The sequence below is a fragment of the Sus scrofa genome, chromosome 17 (genome assembly GCF_000003025.6).
Source record: "Sus scrofa isolate TJ Tabasco breed Duroc chromosome 17, Sscrofa11.1, whole genome shotgun sequence".
NCBI lineage: Eukaryota > Metazoa > Chordata > Mammalia > Artiodactyla > Suidae > Sus > Sus scrofa.
Window position 1 is genome coordinate 59,507,676 of NC_010459.5, and position 13,734 is coordinate 59,521,409.

A 13,734-nucleotide genomic window follows, 5' to 3' on the forward strand; every position below is an offset into this window, starting at 1 on the left:
TCCCGGGGGACAAATGCCCCCCAAGGGAAGAGCACCTGGAGAAAACGCCCACTCTCACTCCCTCTCCGTGTCTGAGAATTGCATGTGCATGTGTGCGTGAGTGCGTGCGTGTGCAAAGTCACTGTTTGTGGTCTGGCTTCTTGCAAACCCCAAATATGCAGCCTTTTCCAGACAGAAAAACTCTGTCTCTTTCTCTCTCCCTCTCTGTCTCTCTCTCTCACACACACACATGCATGCACACACATGTACACACACATAGGAGAGCTCTCCTTTTCTCACTAATGGGATGGACCACCTGAAACACCAGCATGTTATAATCACTGGCTCTTAGAAACCTCATTCTCAGCAGAAGGTATTGTTTTTGCCTCTCAAAAATTCTCCCTCTAAAGATCTGCCACCAGGCAGAAATCACACACACACACACACACACACACACACACACACACACACACACACAGCAAGAAGAGAGCCGTGTGCGCGTGAGTGTGGTTATAAGTAGAAAAATCTCTCTGTGCTGAGCCGACTCCCTGCAAGCAGAAAAAAAATGTCCTTTTTCCAGAAAGAAAAACTCCCAACACACAGACACACAGACACACACACCGTGGCTCTTCTTTGTGTTTGCATCACCTGGAAAACGAGCAGACAAACAACTCACAGAAAATTATATGTGTGCTTGTCTCCAGGCAAAAAAATAAAAATAAAAATAAAATTCTCTATTTCCACTCAGAAAAGTCACTTTTTAAAAATCATTGGGCAGAAATACACCCCCCCCATCGAGACCACACCAGATAAAACACACGTCCTCAGAAAACTGTGTGTGTGTAGGAGAAAAAAAAAAAAAACACCTGTTTTTTAGACTGCTTCTTCCTGCAGGCAAAAACAATGCATGTTTTTCCATGTGTGGCAAAACCTGATGTCAGCGGCAGACACACACACGCACACACACACACGCACGGAGGCAGATGGTCTTCGTTTTCTACGTATGCACCACCTGAAATGCCAATTCTCAGCTCACAGAACCGTGTGTATCTCCAGGCAGAAAATGCTCTTTTTCCCTCTCAGAAAAGTCTCCCTCTAAAGCTTTTCATCAACCTGCAAAAATCACTCTCCCCAAGAAAGCTCAGATGAGAGGGAAAGAGAACACGGAAACGGCATGTGTCCACGTGTGTGTGGTTCAAACAGCAAGTGTGTCTCTGCGTGGATCTGTCTCCTGGCAGGGATGATACATGGGCTGTTTTCACAAATAGTTGAAGAAAAAAAGTCCTGTCTGTGTCTCTGTCTCTGTCTGTCTGGAGCTCTCTCTCTGTCTCTGCCTCTCTCTGTATCTCTCTCTGTGTCTCTCTGTCTCTGACTCTGTCTCTCTGTCTCTGACTCTATCTCTGTCTCTCTGTCTCTGTCTCTGACTCTATCTCTGTCTGTCTCTCTGTCACTGTCTCTCACACACACTGAGGCACAAAGATGGGCCTGCGGCCCTGGCTCAGCTGCCCTCCCTGAGAAGCATCCCGACCTCTGGTTTGCAGAAATCTCCGTGGATGTGTGTGTGGGCACACACAGAGGGCACGCCCCACCCATCCCCTCCCGGCCCGTTCCTCTGCCAGGGAGCAGAGACACACAGAGCTCAGAGGGGCAGGAAACACACCCCCTCCAGGGGGGCTCTCCGCTGCCGGAGCGGCGGGGGCTCTGTCCTGCTCACACGTGTGCGTGTGTGTGTGTGTGTGTGTACACGTGTGCACGCCTGTGCTTGTGCTGTTTCTCTGGGAGGAAAACCCATCTCTCTCCCTCTGGTAGAAAAATCATGGTTTACTGCTCGGGACCCCTTGCAAACGTCTCCCTCCTTTAACCCCCAGGGGGGGCTGAAAACCTCAGCCTCTGTCCCCCTGGAGCAAGGGGCACCGGCCTCTCTCACCCACTGTCCCTCAGCTGGAAGAGTGTGCCTGTTTTTCTCTCTTTTGAGTTAGGCCATGTCTCTCTGCCACACACACACACACACACACACACCCTCTCTGCAGGCTGAAAAGCTTGCTGTGTCACTGTCCAGGCCCAAAGTCCTTGAGGTTCACCCAGCACCATGACCCACCAGATACAGGTGACCTTGGCACCAGCAGGCGTCAACACTTTCCCTCAGCGTCCTCACCGCCCCCCCCCCCCGCGCCCCCTCCGCCCCTCCCGAAGCCCCCTTTCCACCTGCGGCCCTGGGGATGGGCAGTTCTGTCCCCCTCTGCACCATCAGTGTTCTAGGCGTCACAGCCGGGCATCGCTGTGCCCCGTGACACCTCCCTGCCCCCCCGCCCCTGCTCAGAGGGGACCTGGGACCCCCGCCCCCCAACAAGCCCACTTCCCCTGCGTGTCACCGTTCCCAGCCCGTGACAGGTGTCCCGAAGAGACTGGCCCGCAATTAGGACGCCGCAGGCGTGGAGCTCTCGGCCTGCCCGAGCAAGCCGGTCCCCGGCGAGTCCCCAGCCGTCCCCTCCAGCCCCTCTCCCCAGGGTCTGCCTCCCGGACCCCATCTCATCAGGGTTTGGTCAGGAGGACGCCGGGCATTCGTGGGTGGGGGGGCGATGCCACAAGCAGGCCCTTGCCCCATGACCAGAGTGGGGGCCGTGGGCTCCAGGAAAGGGAAGGAACTGGCGGTCGCCCCCTGCCCACCCTCTGAGCTCCGGAACCGAACAGTCCCGATGCCGCCTCCCCCCACGCACAGCGCTCACTCGCTGCACAACAGCGCGCCCACGCGGCCGCTGGCGGAACTGCAGGCGGCAGCCCTGTGCCTCTCTGCGCAACGTTTTCTCAGAGGTTCAGTTCCTTCTAGAAGCTTCCACCAGTGTTGCGTTGTCCTCAAGGCCCTAACTTGGGACTCCCAGGCAGGAGCGCTTCTTTGCAGTCTCTTTTCAAATTTATGGACTTTGGGTGTTGCTCTGTACTCATGATTTAATGCATTTGTCCCTGCAACAGCCCCCTTCCCCAAATAAACAAATTAATACAAGGTTCCAGGTGGCTGATCCACGCCATGTCCCTAGAGGGAACACCGACAGGATGAGATCCTGGACCAGGTCAACTCTCAGCCCTTTCACGTGTTGACTTGAGGGACTCCGGCAAGACCCAGCTTGGCTTTTCTGAGCCTCAGTTTCCCCAACCGGAAACGGCGCAGCTCTGGGGGCGTTGCTGGGAGGGTCACAGGGGCCTGAGGCAGAGGACCGTGCCTGGCAGCAGGTGGGCTCCCAGGACATGGCGGTTCCTCCCGCGGGGGCTCCCAGGTGGGGGACAGGAGCCCCAGGATCAGCGGCCACCCCAAGAGTGGTTGTGGGATGGATCCCTCTGTGTCATTCAGGTGGGGAGGCTCCTGGGGAACCTGGGCTGTGCTGGGGGCAGGAAGGTAAGGAGCTGTGCTCCTGGGTCCCAGTCAAGAAGTTCTAGGCCAAGGGTCATCTTGCCTAACAATCCCCTTGCCACCTATCAACAAGGATTAGCTCAGCAGTGTAGACAGAATGTGAAAGATGTCATCCTGATGAGCTCCCCGTGGGGTCACTAAGGGCCCCACACTGGGAGGGGTCCCCCAGGGCTTCTCAGTCACATCTGGGAGCAGAGGCACCCTCTTCCTCAGGCCTCATCCCACAGCTGGTTAGACTCACAACAGCATCTTTATCTCCACACCAGCCACGCGTGTTTGTACAGCTCACCAGCCCTTCCGTATGTCTTATCCTACTTCTCCTTCAAAACCTGCCCGCTTAAGGGGATTAAAGAGAACATCACGTCTTTGATAGTTGTTTACAGAGGTCCTGCTGTCTTTGAGGAGCTATGCCAGCTGCTGGGGATTTGGTGTGAACAGGCAAGTCCTTGTTTTCTCCAAGAGCGTACATTCTAGTGGGGGCAAGGACAACCAAGTACATTCGTAAGTAAACAAGATAAAAATTGCAGATGCAGAGGACAGAGCCTATGGATGAAGCCAAAGAGGATAGAGAGTGATGGGGGGGGGCATCCTTAAAGGCAGGGGTCAGAGAAGGCTTCTGTGAACAATAAGAAGGTGCCGGCCGTGTGCAGAATAGCTGTAACGGTGTTCTGGGTAGAGAGAATGGCTTGTGCAAAGGCCCTGTGGTGAGGATGAGGAGCTGAGGTCAGGGACGCTGGCTGGACTCACCTGTGCGAGGTGAGAACACAGGGTGAAGGGTTGGGATTTCCGTCTCAGTTTGGAAGAGGCCAGTGGGTTTCAAACAGGAAATGACAGAAGCTGATTAGTGGCTATGAAGACCCCCGGGGGCTGCGTGGAGAGGTGAGGGCTGGGGAGCAAGCGTGGACACAGGGAGTGAGTTGGAACACATTAGCCGAGGTCCAGGCAGGAACCTGGGGTGGTGGAGGGGGAGAAATGTGGGAGGTAAAGACAACAGAATGTGCAACGGCTGATGTTAATCTGTGTTTGGACACTTAGGCTGAGATACAGTGCAAAGCTGTGAGGTTTGGCTGGAATCCCACCTCCTATTGTCAGGAAGGTCTTTACCTCTTTAGGCCTAATTCTCTGCTGATGCTTTGGATAACCTATGTGGTTGATGCTGTTGAGTTTCTCCTGGTTTTCTGTCTGGCTGTCTACCTAAATAAGGAGCTTCCTTGAGGAGGGGGCTAGTCATTTGCTTTTCCCTACCTCCCATCCCTTGCGAGGTCTTACCCACAGCAACTTTTCTGAGTGGCTCCTGAGATACCTGCTCTGTTGACAGCTGTATCCACGCTGCCTAGAATAGTGCATGCCGTAATATATATTTGTTGAATGAATGATTGCATAATTTGGTCTAGCCATGGATGACCAGATGGCCAACGGTTTGCCCAGTCAGCTTCTCCCTTCTGCTGTCTTCCCCTTAGTGGGGTTGGCTCTCTGAAACGCTTGCTCTGAGGCTTTCCTTCAGAGCCTCTCTTGCTGCTTCTCCAAGGGCTGGGTAACTCCTGAGAAACCATTTCCTCGGGGCACTGCTGTGATTTTCCCAGTGTTCTTCCATGTCGGCTTCATGATCTTCAACTTTCTCATGATGCATCTGAGGGAAGAGGGGCTGGACCCACAGTATCGACTGCTGGCTCGGACTTGGAAATAAAATATTTCAACTGCCTGACTCATGACGTTTAAAACAATCTGAAATGTCTTCTGTAATCATCATTGATACAGATGCATAGTTTGCAAAGTTCTGGACTTCAGCCCTCGCAAGAAAGAATGATTGTGATGAACCAAGGGCCACCCCCAAGCTTCTCTGGATGGCCCAGGACAGTTGTTCTCACTCGGTTACCCTGGAGAGTCACTTTCAAGGAGGAAACTGTTTCAACTTGCCATAAATCCTACAATGTTTATTTTTAGAAGTTCCAGTTCCATAATAATTTTCAAATGAGACCTGCTTTAAACCCAGGTTGGACTTTGCAGAAACTCTCCAAGAGGAGACTTGGTAGATTTGCTGAAACGGCAGTAGGAGTAGAATGTTGGAAGGCACCAACCTCCTTGTGAAGACGCCTCCCCCAGTGTATGCAGCCTAGTTGGGGACCCTCGTCTGCAGCATTCTTCGGCTGGAAATGAAGCGATGTTCACCCTTCACCCTTTAGTTACAATAGCAGCACGTGTTTCAGCACTCCGCCATGAATCCATGGGAACCCCAAGAAATGAGATTCTCCTTTTCATCCCAATTGCACTGTGACCAGTGAAGGAGAGGTGGGTTTGGGGTTACTAATGCCTGAAGGTGGGTTTGGAGGCAAGGCATGCTCTGGGCCATGAAGGTCTTCCAGGGTCTCTGAGGATCTTTGAGAAATCCACACTGGGGCCTCTGGAAAGTCCACCAGTACAATGCAGGGGTCGGAACCCGTAAGCGAGAACTCCCCAAAGTATAGAGAAAATAGCGGCTTGGGAAGCCAAGACCTTACACTCGAGTCTTGTCTCTTCCTCTCACGAGCCATGTGACCTCAGCCCAGTTTGAGGCCCAGAGAGGGAAGGTCTGGATGCCAAACCCTTTGCCTCTCAGGTGAGGAGACAGGCTCATCAAAGAGGACCCCCCCAGGCCACCATGCAAATCATCCTCTCTGGGCCTTCCTGTAAACCCAGAGGGCTCTTTTTCCTCCTGTTGTGTGAGTAGACGAAGCCTTCCCTCTCATCCACGCCTTCTGTCAATGGAGAGAGCTGCCGAAAGGGCTTCCCAGGGCACTGGCCAATCCGCTCATCTTACTGCATCCCAAACCAGGACGTCCAGTTGGAAAGCTACACCTGAACCCTGGTCTTGCTTTAGCTCTCAGAGCCTCACCTGGATGGGAGAGTTCCCTGGAGGTATGGTGCCCCCTGGTGGCCGCAATCCAAGAATGCCTGGAAAAAACCTGAGTATCTTCTCTCCAAGATGAGAAAGAAAGAAGGAAAAGAAAGAAAAAAAAGGAAAAGAGAACAGAGTTGACATGAATCACATTGAGTCCATTTAAGCCACAAATGAGGGAGGACTCTCCATAAGACTCAGATTCTTTTTTTTTGCTTTTTAGGGCCGCACCCGTGGCATATGGAGGTTCCCAGGCTAGGGGTCGAATCAGAGCTGGGGCTGCCAGTCTACACCACAGCCACAGCAACGCCAGATCTGAACCACATCTATGACCTACACCACAGCTCACGGCAATGCCAGATCCTTAACCCACTGAGCCAGGCCAGGGATCGAACCTGCATTCTCATGGATGCTCATCAGATTCATTTCCGCTGAGCCTGATGGGAACTCTGACAGTCAGATTCTTTTTGTCTCTTGGCCAGTGTTCACACAATTATTGAGCACTTGCTGTCTACGGGGTGCTCTGCTACATGCCTAGGTTACAGAGCGTAGTGAGACTTGGCCGTGTCCTTAGGGGGGGCCCTGGATTTCCAGGCAACACTCATAATCTGGTTATGGAGACAGTGGGAAACAATTTCTCCTTTGCTCCCCTGTTTTTGCTTTTCCTTCTCTTTTCCTCTGAAGCCCTTCCTCCTTTTCCATGGCTCTGTCTCTGCCACTCATTCTTTCCTTCCTCTCCTCTCTCCATCTCTCTTTGAGCACAACACACACACATGTTTCTATTCGTCTGATGTGTTTGCGTTGAGTTGCTTTTAGATATTCTTTAATTTAGAAGAGGAAGGAGTTCCCACTGTGACACAGCAGGTTAAGGATCTGGTGTTGTTGCTGCAGTGGCTCAGGTTGCTGCAGAATCATGGGTTCAGTCCCTGGCCGGGGAACTTCTGTATGCTGCAGGTACAGCAAAAAAAGAAAAGAAAAAAGGAATTTAGAAGAGCAGGCTGTGCAGTGCACTGAACCTCTGTCTCTTTACTCAGCATGTATTTGTCTTCTGCCATATGTGAGTCTTGAAGGAAAAAAAATTCTTGCCTTCAAATTGAAGGATGTGCCTCTCAGATTTCCACTGGCCACATTTCTGGAGACCTCATTTCAACCTTAAACATGGCGGCTAAGAGAATCACCTGGAAAAGTCAAATTTTCTCCGGGGTCTTGGGATAGAGCTCGGATGAGCACTTGACTGATTCAGTGGTGGTGCCCAGACGGGGTCCTTCACGAATGAATGAATGACATACAGTGACAGAAGCGGGCTGAAGGCTTTGTGGATTGAAAAATGTCTGTGAGCTTCATCTTTCCCAAGTGGCATAAATTATTTGGTAAGTCTTACCTTCTGTTGAGACTGATCCATCCCTTTTCTGTCAATAAGAACACCACCCAAAAGGTCACAATCCTTCACTGTCAGCAGGAAACAAAGAGGGAAGGTATGAGGGCTGCAGACGAAGGGAGAACTGCAGCAGGATTCTCGTTTGCTCACCTTGCTTCCTGGCCCCGGGGGCCGGGGGTCTCCACTCTTCCAGGGAAGGAAGCTTCTCAAAGTCTTTGTGATCTTCAGGCCCTGCGCCTCCCAGGGAGAGACCAAAGGAAGAGTCAAGACACAAGATGGAAGTGGACCCCCATTCAGAAGTGGGCGGGTGGAGGCCGTCCAGTGCCCCGCCATCGACAGCTCTTGACTGGGTCCCCGACACGCATCTGTACCGTCAACCGTGACCTCGCTCATGCTCATGACATACTCTAAAAATGATGAACTTTTGCTTATTTATTTGGTGGGTAGGTTGGTTTTGGCCATGCCCATAGCATGTGGAAGATCCTGGGCCAGGTATTGAACCCTGCTATGGCGCAAGTTCAATCCCTGGCCCTGGGACTTCCAAGTAAGTAAATAAACCAACTGTACCTCAATATAATAATAATTTTTAAATTAAAAAATCACTTAAAAAATACCCCACTCCCCCATGTCACCAAAAAGATAATAATAAATAAATACATTAAATTAAATAACAACCATGATCCAGTTGGCGTTCCCATCGTGACTCGGTGGTTAACAAACCCGACTAGTGTCCATGAGGATGAGGGTTCGATCCCTGGCTTCGTTTAGTGGGTTAAGGATCGGGCGTTGCTGTGAGCTCTGGTGTAGGTCACAGACGCAGCTCAGATCCCGTGTTGCTGTGACTGTGGTGTACGCCGGCAGCTGTAGCTCCTATTCGACCCCCTAGCCTGGGAACTTCCACATGCCATAGGTACGGCCCTACAAAGACAAAATAAAAAATAAAAAAACACTCTGGGAAGTGTATTCAAATGCCAGCAACCATGTGTTTTGTGGATGAATTTTCTGCTCCCTTTCATCATACGTGGTGAGGGAATTCATTCAGATGGCAAGCAGGAATGGCCCCCAGTGTGTCAGCTTCCCAGCACACAGCGTCTGCGGCATCGTCTGCCTATAGGAAGCAACAGGCAGAACCATTTAAGACCATGCACCCCCATCGAGAAGACCCCACAGACGTGGGAGGAAAGAATGAGTGGGGGTGTTATCTTCTCATGATCAACTATGTGATGCATTAGGGGAAACAAGCTCTGCCTGGTGACCACTGCAGAAAGCATCCAGGAAGGACGGACTTTGGGGTTTTAAACCCCAAATGGCATCTTTATGAAATGTGGATTCTCCTTTAAAAAAACAAACAGACAAAAAACCTCTCACTATTAAAAGATAGTCATTATTAAAAAAACAACAACAAGTTGGCATCTATTTTCAGGTCCTTCTTAAATGAGGTTATTGCAGAAAAACGAGAGAGACAAGGAGAGATTGACTCTGGAAAGCAGCTTTAGCAGGAAGTTGTTGAAGAGATCGCAAGAGCCTCTGGCACGAGTGCTGAGCATTCGTGTTGGCTCAGCAAATAAACGACCCCTGAGGAAGCTGCCTGATGTTTACTCACATCCGCCGGACTGGTGGGGCTCCGGGGACCGCAGCAGGCCCGCTGAGAGGAGCACACAGGGGCCACTCACTCAGGGCCACCGCCTTCCCTGCTGTCACTTCATCAGCCCCGGTTCATTTATTCACTTTGAAATGACCCTGGGGGATTGACAACGCAGAGTGTGTGGCGAAATCAGGTGCATCTGCACCGTTGCCCCGAGCGAGGGCCCCCGCCTGTCTGGGTCCGGCTGGAGCTGCACCAGCTGCTGTCAGCACCCCCCCCCCCGCCCCCGCCACCATCCATCCCCTGGGAACCCGGCCAGGGTGGCCAGACCCTCTGACTTTTCCAGAGAAGGTGTAGATCGCGAACGGGGGCCTCGCAGTTCAGAGGCTACGTTCAGTGCCTCATGGGCACCACGTGTCCCGGCACGGCCCGCGGAACCCTGCCTCTCCCCGGGGGCCCGTCTCCAGCCACCATTTCGGACCCTTCCAGGCAACGTACGTTCTGGGCCCATCACCAGCAGCTCTGCCTCTTCCGAGGACCTGTAGACAATGGTTAGAGGTTCCCACCCGGAAGAAAGTTGCTCCTGAGAGTGGTTATTGCAAAGGAAGGTCATGCTGCACTTGGCGGATGAAAACTCCGCACACGGCCACCGAGCACCCCTGGAAGGAAGCCACCTGGTCGCCCCAGGCCTGGTCAGGGAGACTTGGTCTTTCCTCACTCCCGTCTGTCAGGCTCCAGGAGAGAGGCCCGGGGGGTAGCACTGCTGACTGTAGATAAACCAAAGGAGAGAAAACAGCCCCAGCTCAGGGCCCCCGTCCGACACTCCAAAACCTAGTCTCTGCCAAGGAGGCGCGAGTTGGCACTGGGGACCCGGGGAAGTGAGGCGGTTGCCTGCATGGTGACACCATCACCTGCAGACATAGTGGACACTACCTTTCATCAAAAGGGCTCAAAACACGGTCCAGAGGCCAGGTGGGGTGGGTGGCCCCCAGCCTACAGGCAAGGTGAGACACGCTCCCCTTCCAGGGGCCAGATCCGCCCACGGGCAGGGTTTCTGCACCTCACCTGCTCTGGTTCCAAGGGCTTTTTTTAAAGCCAGCCCGTCCCCTCCCAGGCACTGCTCTGAAGCTTTGTACGAGGTGACTTGTTGACCCCTCAGGATGGCCTTCGAGGGAGGGCGGGGTGTCTGCTACGTCTCGAGACATCTTTGGTCGTCGCAGCCTGGAGAGGGGACACCTGAGCTCTAGCGGGCAAGGCCGAGGATGCTGCCAGGCCTCCAAGGTCCGGGACGGCCCCCATCTCGCAGCACAGCCCCAGGGGATGGCAGAGAGGCTCCCGGAGGCTGGGTTCTCTCATCAGCCCCATTTTCCAGGTGAGAAGACCATCACAGTGAAGGGACGTGACACACAGCTCATAGACAGGCCGCCAGGCTGTGCTGGAGCCCCCGACAAGCCTGCTTCCCAGTCACCACAAGGCAAGGCCACGGTTCGTTGTGCCTGGAATGTGTCCCTCTCTGCCTTCGTGACCCCACTCCTCCCTTTGGGCCAGAGACCCCCCCACCCCGGGAGCAGGCGCCCTCCGTGCAGAGGCTGGATGTCCAGATCCGAAGCAAAAGATCTGGAAAAGCGTCCGAAGCAGCCGTCGAGAGCACCCCACCTGCAGAATGCACGCCAGGGGGGCTCGGGCCAAGCTCAAGGAAGGCTCTTTGCCTAAACCTCACATTCTTGGATCATCAAAAGAGCAACATCTGCATTTTCATATATCTCAGCATTTATAATCCAAGTAGTCGGAATAATAAACATTCGGAGAGGGCAAAGCTCTCCCTTCCCGCCAGACAGGCCTGGCCGGCTGACGCGGACGCCTGAGCCGCAGGGACCTCGCCCGGGAGGAAGAGTGGCCGGCGGCCAGGAGGCCAGCTGGGCCCCAGGCGTGCAGCCCTGCTTGCATCTTGTCACGCCGGGCTACCAGGGGCACTGCAGGTTTTGTAAGTGCCAGCGTTCCTTTTATTTTTTCCTTGATTCCGCAAGCTGGATAGTGCCCCCCGTCTGTGAAATACTGTGAAAAAGAAGCCTTCCCTGCGGCTGGGCTGTTCTGTACGTTTAATCTCAGCCTGGAAGGAGGATGGAGCAGTGGCCTTGCTGGTAAAACACCAGCAAGCTGCCAGCTGCCGCTGACAGGAGCTGCCAGAGCCCGGGGCCTCAGTCCTCTGCCCGCAGTCCCCACTCCCAAAGCCTGGGCATGATCCCTCTTTGCCAGTGACAGAGACGTGATACGGTTGTTCAAGCTCAGGATAAAACCTGGGGGTGCGGATGAGATGCCTGCCCCGTTTTACTAACTTTCCGACGTGTGTGAGGACCGACGGGGGGAGAGGAACCCCCGGATTCAGCAAAGATCTGGAGCCACGGTCCCCTCTTTTTAGCACTTTGCCCTCCCCCTAAGCTGATTTTCACTTGCCATGAAGTCCTCCCGCCCTCCGAACCCAGCGCAGAGGGGCTTCTGCCTACAGCCGATCTCTGGGCGCCCGAAAAAGCGGTCCAGCGCCTCTGTGAGCTGCCTGGCTGGGAAGCAGCCGAACTGTCCAGAAACTGCTGGTCCTGTTTACCAGCGCCGCCGCCCCAAGCTGAGGCTGCTCTCTGTCTCCTGGTTTGCAGCCCTCTGACCCCACATCAAAGGGACGGGGTGGGGGCCTCCGAAGGTGGCATTTGAGCCAAGCCAGCCCCCCGCCAAGGACCCAGGGGCTGACAGCCGGGCCTGCCCCCTAGGCCTGACCTCTTTGAGCTTTCGAATGTCACTTTGCAGCAATTAGGTAATTGGGAAGGTAGATTTCCTGACAATCAGTCCAAGGTTAGGGGTGAGAGGAACACGGCCAGGCAGAGACTTCTTGTTTAGGAGAGCTGCCCCTTCTCTGCTTTCCTTCCAGCTAATCAGCCGCCCAGCACTGTCCCTCCGGGGGCCACCTGGGGACTGTCAGGGCCCCACGTGTCCCTCACACTGTGCAGACCCAGCCTTTCCAGGGGGCTCGAGTTGCCAGCCCCGGGGCTGGTTTCTGTCGAACTCGGGTGGTTCCATGTAACACGGGCTGAACAGCGCTGAGCCCCGTGGGGTCTCAGCCCGGGTACCCTGGCCCCCTTAGCGGCTGGCACATCCTCACCCCCACCCCTCACATGCACGGGATGGCCGGGGGGTTAGAAGGCTCCTCTAAGAGGGCAGCAGGGGAGCCTCTTAAAGCTCCCTCCAAAGGAGCAGCCTTGTCTGTGCCTTGAATAAAGCGAGTGCTTCCAGAGATGCTCTGATCAGAGTCGGGTAGAGGGTGTGTTTTGCTTTGTTTTGTTTCCACTTTATTTTACATGGAATTTATGCACTTGGTTTAATATTGAAGTATGGGCGCTCCCCGGTGGCACAGCGGGTTACGTGTCTGGCATGGTCACTGCAGTGGCAGGGGTTCGATCCCTGGCCTGGGAACTTTCATATGCTAAAAGGAATAATAACAGTAATGATACGCACACAGCCGCGCTTCCCAACCAAGGGTGGCTTTGCCTTTGAGGGAACACAGCAATGTCTGGAGTATTTTGGTGTCACATCTGGGGATGAGGGGCTGCTGCCGGCATCTAGAGGGCATAGGCCCAGGATGCTGCTAAAACCCTACAGTGCACAGGGCGGCGCCACCACCGTGAGTAATCTGGACTCAGATGTTAGTAACGCCGAGGTTGAGATCGGACCTGGACACACAGCCAGTCCTACAAACCTTACGTGGACACACCTGTGACTTTTCAGCTATAGACACACTGTATTAGTCCCCGAACGGTTGCTGTAACAAATTGCCACAAACTTAGCTGCTGAAAACAACACGAATTAATGGTTTTATAGGTCTTGAGTCAGAAGTCCTAAAATCAAGGTGCAAGCCAGACTGCATCCCTTCTGGAGGATTTAGGAGAAAAGCCCTCGTCTTTTCCAGCCTCCACAAGTTGCCTGTATCTGGTGGCTCGTGGTCTCTTCCTCCAAAGCCTCTTCCAGTCTCTTTTTCTGTCTCTGATCATCCTGCATCCCTCTTAAAGGGATCCTGGCCATGGTCCAAGAACCCCAGGATAATCCAGGATGAGCTCCCCACTCCGCAAACCTGGACTCTTCACCAACACCTGCTTCAGCACACCTGCCATGAGGGTACGGCTTCAGCACACCTGCAAAGTCCGTTGGCCAGGAAACAGCATATTCACAGGCTCTGGGGCTTAGGGGGTGCACCTCTTTGGGGGCCCTTACTCAGCCTCCCACGCAGGCTCAGATCAAAAGGGAAACCACCGCCATGATCCAGAAGGGTCTCCTCAAGACCCACCCTCGCACCATCCCCACTTCTGTCTCCATAGGAAAGTTTGCTTTTTCTTAGGGTTAAGGATTTTCAGAGAAATCTCTCTTTATTAAAGGTTACATCTAACATGTTAATAGAATTATAAAGAAACCCTAATATTGAGTCCCTAAAAAACTGCAGGCAAGTTCTTAGGCTCAACATTCAAACC

At 53.5% G+C, this 13,734-nt stretch overlaps 1 long non-coding RNA gene across 2 annotated transcripts in view; it reads left to right on the forward strand.

Annotated features, from left to right (window-relative positions):
* LOC110257416 overlaps window positions 1–13,734 on the forward strand; it is a 96,596-nt gene that overhangs the window by 58,459 nt on the left and 24,403 nt on the right. The window contains exon 3 of one of the 2 annotated variants that reach the window (XR_002339980.1): window positions 7,832–8,125. The exons of the other annotated variant lie outside the window; for it this stretch is intronic. This is a non-coding gene — a long non-coding RNA (uncharacterized LOC110257416). Of the gene's footprint in view, window positions 1–7,831; window positions 8,126–13,734 lie in introns of those variants that run through there. 2 annotated transcript variants of the gene reach the window in all.